Below are 16,153 nucleotides of genomic sequence, written 5' to 3' on the forward strand. Positions count from 1 at the left end.
GGAAGCAAAAGCCGGCAGATGCTGAAATCTGAAAGCAAGAACAGAAAATGCTGGAAAAACATCAATCAGACAGCAGCTCTGGGAAGAGAAAAACTCTATACTTCAGGTAAGAGATCCTTCATTAGAATTGTTCTGATGGATCATTACTTCTTTGAAGATGTCTTCAAGGCAAAAATACAGTTGCAGGCCTGAGTTATTCATTTATACAGCACCGGATTGACTCTGACCAAGTCAGCAATATCTCAGTTTGTTTAATCTCTCAGCAAGTCAGGCAACACCTGTGCAAACAGAAGTGGTCAACATTTCTGGTCTGCGACTTCTAGTCAGTAAAAAGGATCCTCCACAGACACCACCAGTCAGGCCAAGTACCTGAGCATTTTCTACTTTTGTTTCAGATTTCCAGCACCTGCAAGATTATATTTATTTCTCATTTGCTCCCAAGACCTCAAGGATGTGGGCTTAGCCACTGCTCTACACCCTCTACACTCATGGCTGTGTAGCTAGGGACAGCTCAAACACCATTATTAAATTTGTTAATGACACCATGGTTGTTGCCAGAATCTCAGATGGCAACAAGAAGGTGTCAAGAAGCGAGACAGATTGGCAGGTTGACTGGCCTTGCACTCAACGGTAATGGGTACACAGACCTAATTGTGGACTTCAAGAAGAGGAAGTTGGGAGACAGTCAGTCAGTCCTTATTCAGGGGTCAGCGGTGGAAAGGGTGAGCAACTTCAAGTTCCGAGGCATCTCCATCTCAGAGGATCTATCTTAGGCCCAATATATTGATGCAATCACAAAGAAGCCAGTGCCTCTTTTTTTGTAAGAAGTTTGAAGAGTCACCAAAGACTCTGGCAAATTTCTATGGATGTACCATGCAAAGTATTTCAAATGTTTACATCACCATCTGGTACGGAGACTGCAATGCCCAGAATCAAAAGATGTTGCAGAGGGTTGTCGATTCAGCCAACTGAAAAGTCATAGCCCTCCGCACCATTGAGAATATCTTCAGGAGAAGGTGTCTCAATATGACAATATCCCTTCAGTAATGGCCTTCACCATGCTCTTTTCTCATTTGTCCAACCAGAGAGGAGCTATGGGAGCCTGAGTATCCACACTCAGTGGTTAGAAGCAGCATCTCCCCCTTTGCTATCAGACCTCTGTACAGTCCATGAACACTACCACACTTTTCATCTTTTGCACTTTTTATTTTATTCTTTTTGTAACTTGTCTTCATTTTTGATCTCTTGCACTGTACTGTTGCCACAAATTTTACAACATATGTCAGTGACAATAAATCTGATTCTGAACACTTATTTCTTCATTTAATTGCTCTAATAAACCAAAATTATTTTACCTGCCAGCAATTCTCTTGTGTGTCTAACTTTTCATAATAATTGAACAGCACATGAACATCTTTCATGCTCAAGACACAGTAAATTGTTACTTTGGAAATTTGACTTCACACAATATTACTTGCAGCATTCTAAAGTCATCTGAGAATTCAGGAAGAAATTATACAGTGGCATGCAAAAGTTTGAGCACCACTGGTCAAAATTTCTGTTACTGTGAATAGTTATATGAATAGAAGATGAACGGATCTCCAAAAGTCATAAAGTTAAAGATGAAACATTCTTTTCAACATTTTAAGCAAGATTAGTGTATTATTTTTGTTTTGTACAATTTTAGAAAAGGAAAGGAGCACCATGCAAAAGTTTGGGCACCCCAAGAGATTTGAGCTCTCAGATAACTTTTACCAAGGTCCCTGACCTTAATTAGCTTGTTAGGGCTATGGCTTGTTCACAGTCATCATTAGGAAAGGCCAGGTGATGCAAATTTCAAAGCTTTATAAATACCCTGACTCCTCAAACCTTGTCCCAATAATCAGCAACCATGGGCTCCTCTAAGCAGCTGCCTGGCACTCTGAAAATTAAAATAAATGATGCCCACAAAGCAGGAGAAGGCCATAAGAAGATAGCAAAGCGTTTTCGGGTAGCCGTTTCCTCAGCTTGTAACGTAATTAAGAAATGGCAGTTAACAGGAACGGTGGAGGTCAAGTTGAGGTCTGGAAGACCAAGAAAACCTTCCGAGAGAACTGCTCATAGAATTGCTAGAAAGGCAAATCAAAACTCCCGTTTGACTGCAAAAGACCTTCAGGAAGATTTAGCAGACTCTGGAGTGGTGGTGCACTGTTCTACTGTGCAGCAACACCTGCACAAATATGACCTTCATGGAAGAGTCATCAGAAGAAAACCTTTCCTGCGTCCTCACCACAAAATTCAGCGTCAGAAGTTTGCAAAGGAACATCTAAACAAGCCTGATACATTTTGGAAACAAGTCCTGTGGGCTGATGAAGTTAAAATAGAATTTTTTGGCCACAATGAGAAAAGGTACGTTTGGAGAAAAAAGGGTGCAGAAATACATGAAAAGAACCCGTCTCCAACTGTTAAGTAAAGGGATGGATCGATCATGCTTTGGGCTTGTGTTGCAGCCAGTGGCATGGGAAACATTTCACTGGTAGAGGGAAGAATGAATTCAATTAAATACCAGCAAATTCTGGAAGCAAACATCACACCGTCTGTAAAAAAGCTGAAGATGAAAAGAGGATGGCTTCTACAACAGGATAATGATCCTAAACACACCTCAAAATCCACAATAGACTACCTCAAGAGGCACAAGCTGAAGGTTTTGCCATGGCCCTCACAGTCCCCCGATCTAAACATCATCGAAAATCTGTGGATAGACCCCAAAAGAGCAGTGCATGCAAGACGGCTCAAGAATCTCACAGAACGAGAAGCCTTTTGCAAGGAACTACTACTACTACTACGTCGACTCAGGCCTAGGGGGCTGGCGTCGGGCAAGGAAGAATGGGAGAAAATCCCCCAAACAAGAATTGAAAGACTCCGAGCTGGCTACAGAAAGCGTTTACAAGCTGTGATACTTGCCAAAGGGGGTGTTACTAAGTACTGACCACGCAGGGTGCCCAAACTTTTGCTTCGGGCCCTTTTCTATTTTGTTATTTTGAAACTATAAAAGATGGAAATAAAAAAAGTAATCTTGCTTAAAATATTAAAGAAGTGTGTCCTCTTTAACTTTATGCCTTTTGGAAATCAGGTCATCTTTTACTCGCTTTTATTCACAGTAACAGAAATTTTGACCAGTGGTGCCCAAACTTTTGCATGCCACTGTATATGTAGGCATAGACGAGAAGAATCAGTGCTAAAAATGCAAATGATGAACTATTTTCAACAGTGTTTCTATTCATATACTCTGGCAACAATATGCTTCAAAATCACTTTCTATATAATTTGCCTGATTGGTTTCTAAGTGTCATTTCTGAAGACAATAATTTAAGGTAACATTTTTAATACAAGCTTTGGACTGCTGCAAGATACACTCTGTCCTTTGAAATTTAACTAAAATATTCATCACAAAGAGTTCTAATTCCGAGGTATGGGACAAATTAAATTTCCATGCATGCTTCTCTGAGATCCCTGAATCATCAGAAAGAGACCCATTTCTTTTCTCAGTGGAGCCTTACACTTCCTTACAGATTGGTGAAGTGGGTTAGCTAATGATTGCTTTCAACACATCTTTGGAATTGGCTGCTGATAGATAAGTGAACTTAAAATTCCTCATAACTTGTCAAAAGCTTTAGCCCACTACAAAGATAAAACCTTATCAGACAAACTAATGACAATTGTTTCAAAGTCTCTTTAATTGTTAAGTACAGAATTTGAGAGACCAGATATACTTGGATATTTTTTACCCTGTGGCACTGCAAACATCAGTTACTCAGAGATTGTATTCACCAGTGGCTTTTTAATTTGTACTTGATGGTAATTGGTATAATAATTTATTCTGCGATGGTGAAGCAAGTTGGACAAGAAATAAAGTTGAACAGTAAGTTAAAATTAAATCCAAAGTTCAAAGGTTTCCAAAACAGCCACATAAATAAAAATCATTTTCAGTTAATTTTTGAGGAAAAGTTAGTTTATTTTCAATGAGATGAAGTTCATACATCTTTAATAAGTTGCTTTAACTATTTTATTGATCATTTCAATTTTTCAGTCTTAAGTACAAAGTTTCAAATGACATTTATTATCAAAGAACTTACAAGTTATACAACCTTGAGATGTGTTTGCTTACAGGCAGCCACAAAGCAAGAGACCTGAAAGAACCCAATTTAAAAATATAAAGTTATTGCATTTGATGAATCTTTCAGAGTAGAATGGTGCAACTCAAGGTAACAATACTTCTGTTGTTCCAGATGTTGCAGCAAAGGAGACCTTCCTGCCCATTGAGTCTACGTCATCTCCAAGTACAGCAGTCCTCTTTGGTTGCATTGCCTGCTCTTTCCACATAACTCTGAATATGGACTTTGTGTTTGTTCAGATTGTGTCTTTATTGTATGAATTGTGTGTAATATATATTTATGCTTTTATCATAAATGCAGCTTCTATGATACTGTGTGTGCATGTGATGGAACTGCAAGCAAGTTTTGCATTGTACCTTTGCATACATATACTTGTGACATTGTCTTCCATAACTCACCAGGTTTGTAGTGCACTTTACTGCTGCTGAGGAAAGCCAGTTTTCATGGTATTTATACCCTGGGTCCACACGTCTATGACAATAAATTTGAACTTGAAGTTTTATGTCATTATTGGAAAAGAAAATGTTAACAAAAATTGTTATGTGACATGTCATTTTTTCCCCTCAGTTTCTGAACACTTTACAGTCAACACTCACTTGACATTACTTTGGAGGGTAAGAAGTGAAAAAATAAATGAAGTCCTCCTGCATCAGGAGCCATGAGCCTGACAGAGCAGATGTTAAGTTTCCTTTCCGTGGAACACTGGTGTGGAGAGGTCAACTGGCTCATCTCACTATGACCTTATTAAGATAAGATCAACCAACTTAAAACTTAAAAACCCTCAAGAAGTGCAATTTGCCTTACCATTATCAACACTTCAACAGCATAGATTTCATGGAATTACAGAGCTTACATCACCAGCTTATAGCAGTTTTGAAACAGTACTCCTGCAAACTACTAACCAAGCTTGAAGAAAATAAGATGAAACAATTTGGCATGTCTTTTAAAAATGCCAATTATCTGCTAATGTGCCATTACTGTGATCTTTATTAGTTTTGTAATTTACAACCTCTGACCTTGGAAATCTCTCTCTGCTTTATGAAACTGTGCATTTATTCTCTACCTCAAATATTTTAAGAAGTTTATACTCTCTTTAAGCATCTAAAAAGGCAACTTTCAGGTTATTGAATACAGTACTTTGTACCAGAATCTGTATACCAGCAAGTCGTGCATAGCTACTTATTGTCAGATGGGCTAGCAAAATGTCACTGCAGATTTCAGCATCCCATGTCAGAAAACGTGAAGGATGGAGGAACACCAACCCCACAGCTACCCTGTGACCCATTCACACATACTCGCTCTGGGTAAACACAGCACTGGATGTGAACATTCTGTTAAAACTCAACAACGAAAAATGTCCATTTGAACTACACCTCAAGGACTAATTTGTAACTGTTTAAAGTGCTGTTTGCAAAGTATGGTTCCCACAAAGAATAACACAATTTTCACAGTGAAGTAACTACAACAGACCTTAAATTGCTTACTTCAGGTGCACAGACCAGGGTTGTGGTTCACCAGGAAGGAAGTAATGCAGTCAGCCACACAACCTCTTAAATATAACCATATTTTTTTTCTGTCAGGATGCTTCCATAGCAATTGTGGAATTCAGTGATATTTCACAGCCATTCTCCGCAGAATACCATAACTACAACCAGACCAGAACAGTCAGCCACAGCAGATTACCAAAGTGGTAGCACTTTTTTATGCATCTGCAAGGATAACACTTTATAGAAATCTCAAAAAATGCACTAATCATCTTTCAATTTAACATGAAGCATGTGCTGAAGAAAAATATTTCATCTTTTTGAAACTTTTCTCTCAATAATTGCAACAATACCTTCTGTTTGCATGCATTTCTAAATGACAATAAACGAGGACTGAGTGTCCTCATAATCTAATCTAATCTACGTAGGGTCTGAGTTGAAGATTATCAGTGAGAATAAAACAAGGAGAAGGAAGTGAACACTTCACAAGAACTTAGCTAGCCTTACTAAAAAGCAACCAAAAGCATATAGCAAAAGATATTGAATGGCAATGACTCAGAGTTCAATTCTCCATATTTCTTCAACTAACTGTGTGAGAGAACTCTCTTTTCACTCTCACCAGTGAGAAACAACTGCAGTAGCACATTTGCAGATATGGCCAGACCAGGGGTTACCAACCTGAGACCCAAGGACCCCTTGGTCAATGGTAGAAGTCCATAGCATAAAAAGAGGTTGGGAACCCCCAGACTAGATGAAAGGAGCACAAATCCTATCGAACAAACACCAAACAGCTGAAATAGTACTTCGAATCCCCAATTCTCCACATGGACTTTAAAATATAAAATTATAAACCATCATTAAAAGGCCCTTTTAACCTCTTAACAATGAGTCTCTCCTACTTGAGTCATTACAAGGTATAACACTTAATATCAGTCAATGCTCATGTACACATCGCATTGTGTTGAACTCGAGAGTTTTGTTGAAGATTAAGTTTCATGACAGCCAGATACACTGAATGACCAGCTTTAACTGTGGTGGTTGGGAAAGTTCATAAGAACTCTAATGCTTCAGACCATTATCAGCTGGCGGAAATTCTACCCTGATAGATCTCTAGTCTGGCTGAGCTCTTGTTCAGCTAAGCAAACTGCAGCAACTGTCAATAAATCTGTTGTTTACAAGGGTAACTGTATGATGGAAACAGTTCCAGCATCCATTACATGCACAGAGTTTACCCATTTTCCAGACAACTTGTTTTAAATTTCCTCACTCCAATACAGTTAGACGCAAGCGATGATTGGTTACCTCAGAAAAGAGTGGGACGTCTTGCTGAACTTTACTTAACCTGCCGGAGGCTTACAGCTTTCTGTAACTGTGATGATACCTCCAACAGTGAAGTAAGTCTGCAGAAAATAGGGCCAGAAACTTTTGAGCTCCAATTGCATGCCTGTTATGTTCAGTGTGGGTTTGAAAGCGAAGCACAGATTGGAACATACACCAAAGGCCAAGGCTCAAGAAGTAGGACTCAATATAGGGCAGGAAAAATGGAATCCAATAACATTCTGGCAGGCACAAAGGCAAGGGATCAGCTGCAATTGGTGCAGGAGCTCAAGGGAGAGGTTGCAGTTGTTGGTGGCAATCAACCCTAGAGATGATATCAGAGAAATCCGTGAGCAAGAGTGACACTCCTAAAATTGCACCTCTGAATCAGATCATTAAATGTTCATTATATATAAGGGAGTTAATGACAAGAGGTACAAAGTTCTTTCCAGTCAGCAACAATATTAGAGATAACAATGAGAAACAATGAAAAACTCCAATACTATCCACAATACATATGAGAATATAATGTTAATTATACCTTATCAATTTCAAATCAACACTGATTTACTGATTTGATCGTAGAATTTAGGCACTTTTGTACTATTTAGTTATAATCCTCCGGGGAATATTTATTAGGTTAGATTTAATTATCCATTTTGGCCTTCAATTTACAGAGTGAAATCTGAATAGAAACACATGGAGACATCAAACAGTAATTAAAACACAACATTATTGTTCATAGCCAGCAGGTGGGAAGGCTCCACCCACTAAGTAATGAAGTGAACCTCTACAGCACTAGATGTCACTTCACCACTCACAGAAAATCAAAACAGCAAAAAAAATAGATTTGCATTATAAAGCATCTTTCACAGTTTAATGTCCCAAAGTACACAGCAACAAATGAACCATTTTTGAAATTCAGCCAGTTTTCTGGTAATATAATATAAAGCCTTGGATTTTGATCTCTTTTTGGCATTTTATGACCCTGACCTCAATCAAATGTTAAAACTAGCAATATTAGTGGGTCATTTCCCTGATCAAACACAAGCACTCTAAAATGAAACTGATTTACACATAATAGAACTTTCTTTCATCACCAAAGCATTCCATATTTATTAGGGCAGTATGGTAGAGTAGCCTTTGGCAAAGCTCTTTACAGCGCTAGCTGTAAGATCAGGGCTCAATTCCTACCACCCTCTGAAAGGAGTTTGCACGCTATCCCCATGACTTTGTGGGTTTCCTTTGGGTGCTCCACTTTCCTCCCACATTCCAAAAAAGACATGCGGCTTAGGGCTAGGAAGAAATGGGCATGCTGCTTTGGTATCAGAAGTGTGGCAACACTTCCAAGCTGCCCCAGCACTTACTTGGGCTGTGTTGGTTTTGGATGGAGATTAGGTATTTCACTGCACCTTTCAATGTACATGTGACAAATAAAAGCTAATCTTTGAGATCTTTAATCTTCGTTTTCTAGGATTAATCGTTCTCTAGCTTAGCTTTCTGGTCCTTTTAAACTGCTTTTCTGAATTATTGCTTTGAAGATCCATTAACAATGTCAGAACAATTCTCTTCTACTCATGACTGCTTCAAGAAAATGGGCAACAACTTTGAGATTTATACCAAACACACATTAAAATAGATATCCTTAAGCTGCTATCAGCGATTCAGCACTCCTGCAAATTGCACTGTTTGCAGCCTTCATCATCACAACCAAACAAAATCAATAGAATTGATGTGAATTTAAGCTAATTTTTTAACTAATCCCACTGCAAAACGATGCTACCATCTTTCATTGAATTGCCTCCAGTCTAAGCGCATTTTCAAAGATGTACTAATCCACTTTAAACTATATGGTTCTCTGCATATGTACTACAATGGACCCACGTTAATATTTCAACACAAGCTTATTTTTTGCATGAGTTAATACATGAACAGAAAGTGGCAGAAACAGCCAACAGCACTTGTGAATGAAAAAAAAAACTGACATTTCAGGTCAAAGACCCTTCTGTCATAATCTGCACAAAAATATTATGTTTTGTTATATAAATGCTGCCTGACCTGCTGAGTGTTTTCAAGGAGCACAGGAGGTGTATCTGGAGAAATCTGCAGTAGCAGAATACTGCATTCACAATGGCCGTAGGATTGACTTCGATGGGACAAAACTACTGTGCCATGCCGATGGCTTTTGGGACCACCTGGTAAAGGAAGCCATTGAAATCAAACTAGAGGAAAAGAATTTTAACAAAGATGAAGGTCTTGCTCCAAGTAAGAAATGGAATTTGATTGTAAAAAGGTGGGAGAACAGAAACCTAATTAGATGAGGACCAATCAGGAGGAACGGACATGGGGGTGTAAATACCATCGACTAGACATGTCCAGGCATCATCCCTGAAGAAGGTGGCAGAGTTTGTCGTTGAAACGTTGGCTATAATCAATACCTGTGCATGGCTGGAAGCCTGATAAGAGTTTATTCATCATGTGTTTGGAAAGCACTAGATCCTTTTTCATTAATATGATCGGTGCCTCAACTTGCTTGACGACATCAAAGTTTCTATGTCTTTCAGTCTTGGCTGTGTTCTCTGCCAGTCCTGTGTATATACTGAACTTTAAAGGAATCTGGTTATAAGTGGTAGGCTGCTCTCTGGAAAATCCATATTCAAAACTTTGTTGGTCGAAACATTTTGTGGTCATTGAAGTGGTAGGGTTAAACATTTTTCTACACACTTTACAAAAGCTTCATTTTCTCAATTACTGAAATGAAAAAATATGTTCTATTACTTTCTTGTTCCCAATGCCAGGTTCTTCAAATTCATACATTTTGGTCTGGAATCAGTTTTGTGCTGCTCTTGACATGTTTGTTTCTGGCGTCTAAATGAACAGAAATGGACACAATATTCAAGTCCTGCCTAGCCAAAACACAGCAAAATGTGATCATGAGCTGCACTTCCTTATCACTTTTCACCGCCTCAGTTTCAGGCTAGGTCATCGCATTTGTACCAATTCCTGTTTTCTCTGGCAGGGTTTCCAGAGTGGGATTGCTGTTACCAATGGTCACTACAATTCTTTTTTATATGTGAGCACCATATTATTCCAAAAACTGAAATGTTTTGCTCCCTTTAAGAGTTCAAATTTGATCTGTTATTATTATTAATAAAGCACCAGTTTACAGTCACCACACGCACTCATTGCCTCTCCCTAACTCCTCTCAGCATCCAAGAGTCAAACTTGTACAGCAAAACTAAAACAGGCCCTTTGGCCCATTACATCCATGCCAACTGCTGCACCCATCTGCATTAATCCCATTCATCATGATCTTATATGTCTTGACTCTTCAAAGGCTTGCCTAGATGCATGTAATGTGTTGTTGGAGTATCTGCCTCCACCACCTCCTCGGGCAGTACTTTCCAGAATTTATCTAAAATTCCCCCTTAGATTATCACTAAACCGCCTATATCTCACCATAAACCTATGTTCTCTTGTCTTATACACTTCAGGAATGAATAAAAAATTTTACTACCATCCAATACATTTCCCTTATAATTCTGTATACCTCGATTAGCTTCCACTTTCTCCCTGCTCCAGGGAAAATAATCTATCCTAATAATGGAAATACTCCAGTCCAGGCCAAATCCAAGCAAACCTCCCCGGCAGTTTCTCTAGTTCAATCGCATCCTTCCAACAGTGCACGCCCTCAGGTCACCTTCAGAAACTACTGTAGGGCCATTGGAAAAGATGCATTTAGAATATATTAGCTGATGAGTTTCAGAAATTTGACTGAATGATGATTGCAGGTTAGAATAATGCAGTTCACAACAGGTTTTTAAAGCTTTTTAAGCAATATCCTAATATATGCCGTCCAGAAATGCTTACCCTATGTTGATCAATATACCTTCAAATCTTTCCTGATAGCTTCAGTTCTAATCCTTGTTAAATAGTTCATACTCCAGAGCTATGACATGTAAGCTCTTTCTCGATATGCCAGCACTTGCTTAGATATTTTATCTTAATTAGGCACAGATTTAATCCTTTACAGTGAGCAACGGCTAAAGGAAGCAACAGCCAGGTCAAAACAATCCACCTCCAGCCAAGGTGAAAGAACAATCTGGACTGGGATCCTAGTAAACTTTTTTTCCTGATAAACTTTTCTGTATACCTCTATTAGCTTGTCACTCTGTGTCTCTGCTCCAGGGAAAACAAACTCCCCTAATAATCACACAGAAAGCGGTGGGTGCGTGGAATCTACTGCACGGCAGTGGTGGAAGCGGATAAAATAGAGTCTTTTAAGAGCCTCTATAGGTACATTGAGCTTAGAAAAATAGAGGGCCATGCGCTAGGGAAAAATTTAGGCAGTTTCTAGAGTAGGTTACATGGTGAGCACAACATTGTGGGACAAAGGGCCTGAAGCGTGCTGTAAATTTCTATGTTCTATGTTCTAACAGAATAGTCTGCCTCAACTGTGCCACTCCAACACCTACAGCCCTAGCAGTGAGCAGCAAACCCAGAGGCCTAGCAGTAACCCTGTGTTGACACATGGATTTTCAGCTTGCACAACTCAGAAACAACAACCAAACCATGGGGATGACTTCAGCTTGCAAACTTTAAATAAGTACACCTATTCTTAGATGGAACATTTGCAAAACAAAAGTGCTTCAAATTTTTGGAGAATTCATGCTGATATTCTATTACAATGAATGGTGACTCACAATGTGTCATTTGGTGTCCCTGCATTATTACGTTTTATGCAGTGAACTTCCAGTTGTCAGGTCATTTAAGCTAAGAAATCCAAAATCCAACATATTCAATTAACAGCTACACATTTTTTAACAATGGCGATGTTAATAGAAGAAATTCCTGTGTTCCTACAGTTGCCTACCTTCTTCTATGAAGATTTTGCTTATCTAAAGTTAGAGATTAGCAAAGGATGAATGCTATGATTTGTCAGTATTGAATGTCCAGCTTACAAAATGCCCCTTCTGATCATGAATGAATCTTCTGTGAAAAATACCATGAAAAGATCAGTTTCAACCTGTTTATTATTTCCAAAAATGAGATCCATTTGAAGATTTTGCAAATGATCACATTGCTGTGATACGTCAGAGCCTCTGTTCATTCAATTGCCTTGAATTATTCCCAAAAATTACTCCCCTTCCTGAGCAGCTTCTTGTATGAGTATTAATATTCCAGGATAACTGATTTGTGGAGTTTCACTAATAAAATCATATCCCTTTAATATTTTATTCACAGAATTTATTTTCTTCAAATGCCCCTGAATTGAGGATCCCCAAAAGCAGGGGAGTGGAAACCGGAGTGAAAGGACTCAGAATAGGACAGATGATAAAAAAGCAAAGATAGCGTGCAGTCCGACTGCCAGGAAGGGCAGGCAGATGATACGACAAAATTGTAGCCAGAAGGGTGAGTATCAGTGCGTTTGGGATACAGAATCAAAAAAGATAGCAAAAACAGTACTCAAAGTGTTGTATCTCAATGCACAAGTGTAACCCTCAGGTTCAGCCAACAGCACTAGTCTAGAGGAAGACACTCCTTGGCCCGCCAAACTTGTGAAATCTCGTTTGTGTGGATGCTGCATGATGTTTTCCCCATTACAAATCAGTACCACGAAATAACAAACAGTACACCATATGCAATTAAATGATTTAGCTTTATAATTCTTAATTTTACTCGAGGATTAGTAAAGAAAACAAAAAGGAAAGAGTCTATTTTAATGAAAGAGTCTAATGTGCACATTGGGGCTCATGATTCCCCCAGGCATCATCGATTCCCGACCCTGTTCCAAGTCCACTCCATCCTGCAGTCTACAACCTCTCCATTCTGACATCTTCTCTCTCCATCTTCTGCTAAACGAAAGCCCGCGACCACCTCGCTTTCAGGCACACAAGAAAGAAAAACGCTTCACTCATTGGACACGGTACATTCCAAAGCCCCCATTATCTCTAGTCATAACCCAAACACTGCTGCTACAGAGAAACTATTACATTAGCAGTGAAACCTTTCCCAGGGAGTTACATAAGAAATAAGGCGGATGATCTTGTTGCAATTTTACAGGTTGTCAGGTACGATGTTGTGGCTGTCACTGCATCATGGCTGAAGGATGATTGCAGGTGGGAGCTAAATGTCCAAAGTTATACATTGTATCAGAGAGATAGAAAGGTAGGCAGAGGGGATGGCGTGGCTCTGTTGGTAAAGAATGGCATCAAATTAGTAGAAAGCTGTGAAATAGGATGTTGAAACCATGTAGCTTGAGTTAAGAAACTGCAAGGGTAAAAGAACCTTGATGACAGTTATATACAGGCCTCCCAAGAGTAGCTAGGATGTGGACCAGAGAATATAATGGAAATAGAAAAGGCGATTAAAAAGAGCACATTATGATAGTAATAGGAAATTTTAACATGCAGGTCAATTGGGAAAATCAGGTTGGAAATGGACCTCAAGAGAGTGAGTTTGTTGAATGCATATGAGATGACTTTTTAGAGCGGTTTGTCATTGAACCTACTAGATGATCAGCTATACTGGATTTGGTGTTATATAATGAACCAGAGGTAACTCGGGAGCTTAAGGTTAAAGAGCCCTAAGGAGCCAGTGATCACAATATAATTGAGTTCAACTTGAAACTTGATAGGAAGAAAGTAAAGTCTGACATAACAATATTTCAGTGGAGTAAAAGAAATTACAGTGGTATGAGAGAGGAGTTGGCCAAAGTAAATTGGAAGGAGATGCTGGCAGCAGTGACAGCAGAGCAGCAATAATGTCAATTTCTGGGAAAAATGAGGAAGGTGCAGGATAGATGTGTTCCAAAAATAGAGAAGTGCTCAAATGGCAAAATAGTACAACCTTGGCTGACAAGGGAAGTCATAGCTAAAATAAAAGCGAAAGAGAGGGCATACAACAAAGCAAAACTTAGCGGGAAGATAGAGGATTGGGAGGCTTTTAAAAACCTTCAGCAAGCAACTGAAAGAATCATTAGGAGGGAAAAGATGAAACATGAAAGCAAGCCAGCAAACAATATCAAAGTGGATAGCAAAAGCTTTTTCAAGTATGTAAAAAATAAAAGAGAGATGAGTGGATATAGGACCACTAGAAAATGAGACCGCAAAAATAATAACCGGGGCGTGGGGAGGGGGTGGCAAGAAGATGGTAGATGAACTAAATTAGTTATTTTGCAACACTCTTCACTATGGAAGACACTAGCAATGAGCCAGATTTTGAAGAGTGAGGGGGAAGAGAAGTGAGTGCAGTTACTATTACAAAGGAGAAGGTGCTCAAAAAGCTGAAAAACCTAAGGGTACATATTCCAGATGAACTGTACCATATGGTTCTGAAAGAGGTAGTGGTAGAGATTGTAGACAGATTAGTAATGATTTTTCAAAGGTCATAGGACTCTGGGATGAGGACAAGAAAATTGCAAGTGTCACTTCACTCTTTAAGAAAGGAGGAATGCAGCAGGAAGGAAATTATACAGCAGTTAGCCTGACTTCAGTGGCTGGGAAGCTGTTGGAATCAATTGTTAAAGATGAAGCTATGGAGTATTTGGTGACACAGGACAAGACAGGACAAAGTCAGCACAGTTTAGGAAAAATCATCCTGACGAACCTGTTGGAATTCTTAGAGGATAGATAAAGGGGGTGCAGTGGATGTTGTTTATTTGTTCTTTCAGAAGGCCTTTGACAAGGTACCACATATGAGGCTGCTTCCCAAGTTCAGAGCCCATGGTATTAGAGGAAAGTTACTGGCAAGGTTAGAGCATTGGCTGATTGGTAGGAGGTAACGAGTGGGAATAAAAGGAACTTTTTCTGGTTGACTGCCAGTCACTAGTGGTGTTCTGGAGGGATCGGTGTTGGGATCATTTCTATCTGTGCTGTGTATCTATTATTTAGATCATGGAATTGATGGCTTTGTTGTCAAGTTTGCAGGTGATATGAAGATTGGTGGTAAGGCAGGTAGTATTGAGGAAACAGGTAGGCTGCAGAAGGACTTAGACAGATTAGGAGAATGACCAAAAAATGGCAAATGAAATACAATGTTGGAAAATGCATGGTCATGTACTTTGACAGTCGAAATAAATGCGCAGACTAGTTTCTAAACAGGGAGAAAATCCAAAAATCTAAGAAGCAAAGGGACTTGGGAATCTTTGTGCAGTACATCCTAAAGGCTAATATGCAGATAGAGTTGGTGGTGAGGAAGGCACATGCAATGTTAGCATTCATCTCAAGAGGTCTAGAATACCAGAGCAGGGATGTGATGCTGAGGCTTTATAAGGCACAGGTGAGGCCTTGCCTTGAGTATTGTGAGTAGTTCTGGGCTCCTCAGCTAAGAAAGGATGTGCTGGCATTGGAGAGGGTCTGGAGGAGTTTCACAAAGATGATTCCGGGAATGAAAGGGTTATCATACAAGGAACATTTGATGGCTCTAGGTCTGTACTCACTGGAATTTAGAAGGATGTCATTGAACCCTTTTGAATGTTGAAAGGCTTAGCCAGATTAGATGTGGAAAGGATGTTTCCCATGGTGGGGGAGTCCAGGAAGAGGGCACAGCCTCAGGATACAGGGGCATCCATTTAAAGCAGAGATGTGGAGAAATTTCTTTAGCCAGAGGGTGGTGAATTTGTGGAATTTGTCGCCACGTGCAGCTGTAGAAGCCAGGTGGTTGGGTGTATTTAAGACAGAGATTGAAAGGTATTGATTGGACATAGCATCAAAGGTTACGGGGAGAAGGCCAGGAAGTGGGGCTGAGAAAGGGAAAAAAGGATCAGCCGTGATTGAAGCATAGAGCAAACCTGATGAGTCAAATAACCTAATTCTGCTCCTATGTCTTATGGTCCTCTGATGTCCGTCATAACCTTAGGTTTTGCCCTGAGATTCCCAAGGTTCAGAAGTTTCCTATCAGTACGGAATCTGATACCGAGGCTACATTGCCATCTCTGAAGGCATCAGTCAACATGGCAGAAAACACCAGACTGAATAGCATTAGCGCCAAGACACAGCCCTACTCAACCCCATTTGAAACAAGGAAGGGCTCGGATGTCTCACCATTGTTCTGAATTGTAGCTCGCATGTTATCATGGGATTTCTGCACCATGGTGATTAATTTCCTTGAGCATCTGCACCTCACCATGATCTTCTACAGACCCTCTTTGCAAACAGTATTGAAGGCCTTAGTCAGATTGACATTCCAGAAGAACAG

The 16,153-nt window shown here is 39.6% G+C and overlaps 1 protein-coding gene and 1 long non-coding RNA gene across 10 annotated transcripts in view; one reads left to right on the forward strand and one right to left on the reverse strand.

Annotated features, from left to right (window-relative positions):
* LOC134358127 (uncharacterized) overlaps nt 1-4,743 on the forward strand; it is a 30,231-nt gene extending 25,488 nt beyond the window's left edge. For both annotated transcript variants that reach the window (XR_010020822.1, XR_010020814.1), the window contains exon 3: nt 4,269-4,743. This is a non-coding gene — a long non-coding RNA (uncharacterized LOC134358127). The remainder of the gene's footprint in view (nt 1-4,268) is intronic.
* The window catches only part of LOC134348361 (alpha-(1,6)-fucosyltransferase), an 877,712-nt gene that overhangs the window by 542,361 nt on the left and 319,198 nt on the right, over nt 1-16,153 (reverse strand). The gene's annotated exons all lie outside the window — the stretch shown is intronic.

Source organism: Mobula hypostoma, chromosome 1, assembly GCF_963921235.1.
Source record: "Mobula hypostoma chromosome 1, sMobHyp1.1, whole genome shotgun sequence".
In the NCBI taxonomy this organism is placed as follows: Eukaryota; Metazoa; Chordata; class Chondrichthyes; order Myliobatiformes; family Myliobatidae; genus Mobula; species Mobula hypostoma.